Genomic DNA, 3,245 nt, shown 5'->3' with positions numbered 1-3,245 from the left:
CTCTGAGTGATCCTACGACCGAAACAGATCCGACCTGCCTTACCTGCGCCGTTACATTAGGCTGGTTCTTGACTACCACTACCACGCGCTCTCTTTGCTATCGTACGACCACTAGAAGCACTCTCAGCTACTGTTAATGCTGCTACACCATACTCTAGTGTCCAGCCATGCTAGATCCGCTTTCGCTTTCGACCTTTGCGCTTTGTAACCTCTACTAATTGCTCTTTAAGCTCTCGTACGCAAGCTTTAATTAGAATATTCTTATGTAGCATCTCTTCTGCTCCTTTAACACGCTTTAAGAAGCTTTCTTAAGCACTTGTTAGTAATCGTACAAAGGATTCCCTTACAAGCCTTAATTGCGATCTAAATTCAAGCGGGTTACTTAGTTGTTACACGGGGTTAGGCTATACTTCTCTAGGCTCGATCCGTACTAGGGCGAGGTAGACTTAAAGCGGTAGTTCCGTGAGGTGTCGTATAGAAGGATTAGGTGGAAAAGAGTTATCGTTATTAACCAAAGTTTATACAATACCAATTCTATAAACAATAGAATAACTATGTTACACGGGGTTTCCTAACACTATCAGAAACTATACTTACCTAGTCTCGGTCCGGGTTAGGGCGAGGCTATCTTGTGGAAGTATCCGTGAGGTAATTGTCTGGCGATAAGGTGGAGAGAAGTTATAGGAGTTAACCAGGTTGGTAAGACAAACTAATTCTATTGGAAGATAGAATAACTAAGTATCAATCTGTGTAAGAGAAGAACTTATGAGAGTTGACCACAACGAGTGTAATAATGAAATCCAACCCATTCTTATACCCATCGTGTTCTGTCCTGTTCTCCCTCTTCTCCCTTGACATCCTTGTCTTCTGGGAGATGTGGGAGAACGCCTTCTCCCATCCTGGCCCATTATCCCTTCCTTGGCGGGAGAACGGCTCTTGGCGGGAGAACGCATCACGTGACCCCAAGCCCCGCGATGATCATTACCTTCTGACGTGGACGTGGTTGGCCTTCAACCTCGTCGTTCCCCGTCAAGGAGAGAATCCTTCTTGTTACTTGTAACAAACTAGTTAACAATCTATGTAAGAGATAAACTATTTAAGTTAACCACAACAAGTGTAATAATGAAATCTGTCCATCCTATATACTCATTGCAGTCTGTTCCTGCCATCCCGTCCATCCTAAGTGCAAAGGATGTTCGTGATAGCTCCGCCATCCCAAGTGGCTCTGCCATCCCAGATGGTCAGCCTTGGCGGGATGTTAGTCACGTGATCAGCGCCCCGCGCTGATCGTTACCTTCTGACGTGGTCCTTGGTTAGCGCTCCTCGCCAACTCCTTTATCAAGGGTGGAGTTCCTTTTGTTGCTTGTAATATTATCCCCCCTCCTAGGCGTATCGTCCCGATACCCTAGATTATTGTTTTCCTATGCCGCGTTTTGGTGAGCAGGTCGCATATAAGGCTTCTATAGGTCCGTCGTGTCGTAACCGTTTCCTCTCTTGCTCCGCCTTCCTAACCATGCCTAAAGTTCCGTCTTCCCGCCGTTCTCGTCCCCAGAGTTCAACTTCTAAACGTCGCGCCCGTGCTAATCGTGTGAAAGAGCAGGGTTTAGAGATGACTTTTTGTTGTAAGCGCTGTGAAGAAAAGAACCTTCGCTGTTTCGTGGATACTGAAACAGGTCGTTACGCTAGCTGCATTTTAGTGAAGGCTAAGTGTAGCCTGTTTATGTCTAAGGAAGAGTGGGAGAAGGTTTAGCGGGAGAAGCGAGAGAAACGTCTCAAAGTTGCGCATTTAAAAGCTTAGCTAGCCCAGAGCGAACTTGAGCTCCTAGAGGCTAAGGCGCAAGAGCAGTCATTTGCTAATTAAGATCTCGCCATTTTGAATCTCCAGGATCGCGCGAAAGAGCAAGCTAAGGGGAACTCTGCCCCTAGTACGGACTTTCTAGCAACCAAACCATCGCTACCTAGATTATCAACTAACTTGGGCTAGTTACAGGCTGACGCTTCTTTTGATCCTTCTTTTGATCCTTCTTTTGATTACTTCCTTTCCCTTAAGGACCTAGTCCTTGCTTCCCTAGGTGTTTCTAGTAGTACTTAAGTACCTATAACTTGTAGTTCGTCAAATTTTCCTTTAGCTCCTAAGTGTTCTGGCTTTCTAGCCATCCTTGCCACTTAACCAAGTATTTCCACTAACGACCGACTTTCTGCAGGTCCCTAATTTCTTCGACCTCGTACTCGTCGTCTTCAAGCTCTATGTCTATTGCTAGCTTGGCATCTAGAGGTGCTAGTTCTAGGAGTTTCTTATAAAAGATAGGGTGGACGCGCATGCCTAGTAGTAGTTAAAGTTTATAGTTTACTATACCTATTTTCTCTAGGATTTTAAAAGGTCCTACTTAGAGGTTATCTAGTTTCTTGCATAGTCGTTTAGTTTTCAAGTACTGTCGTGACAAGAAAACTTTGTCCCCCTTCTTAAAGGTTAGTCCCTTAATCCTTTGCTTATTAGCCGCTCTAGCTGATGTGAGGTTCCTGTGAGCTATGTTCTTGCTCAATTCTTCGTGCAGCTCTCGCATTAAGCGGGCTTTATCGTCTGCGCCTACTGCGATACTCTCTATATCTTTAGGATCTCAATAAGCAGTTGGCTTATATCCGTAGTTCGCATAGTGTAGTGAGTACTTTGTTGTTACAGACTTAGTACTATTGTAGGCCAATTGTGCTATTAGCAAGAGTTTAACCTAGTTGTCTTGTAGCTTATTAGCGTACATCCTTAGATACTGTTCTAGTGTCTAGTTCGTTCTTTCCGTCTAGCCGTCTGTTTTAGGGTGAAAGCTAGTTGATAGCTTCTTCTTTACTCCTAACTTCGCTAAGAATGTGTTTTAATATTTAGACGTAAATAGTTTGTCACGATTAGTAATAAACTCTTTAGGTATTCTATGTTCTGATATTAGTGCTTTACTAACTTTGTATGCGCATTCTTCCACGGTGATAGTTTCTTTAGTAGGCACAAACTTTGCTCCTTTCATGTGTCAGCACACGATGACTAGGACTATGTCGCACAATCTTCTAGATCTTGGTTCTAACGATTTCGGGAGTTTCACTATAAAGTCTATCGTTACGCTACTCCATAGTCTTATTGGTGGCGGTAAGGGCTGTAACAGGCTGTAGGGCTTATGTCTCTTGGGCTTGTTCTAGTGGCAAGCCAAACAGTTGCCTAGGATATCCTGTACCTTCGCTCGCAAGCGTGGTATCGCAAA

This window comes from Exserohilum turcica (genome assembly GCF_000359705.1).
Source record: "Exserohilum turcica Et28A unplaced genomic scaffold SETTUscaffold_6, whole genome shotgun sequence".
In the NCBI taxonomy this organism is placed as follows: domain Eukaryota; kingdom Fungi; phylum Ascomycota; class Dothideomycetes; order Pleosporales; family Pleosporaceae; genus Exserohilum; species Exserohilum turcicum.
Note: the sequence above shows the minus strand (reverse complement) of the source record.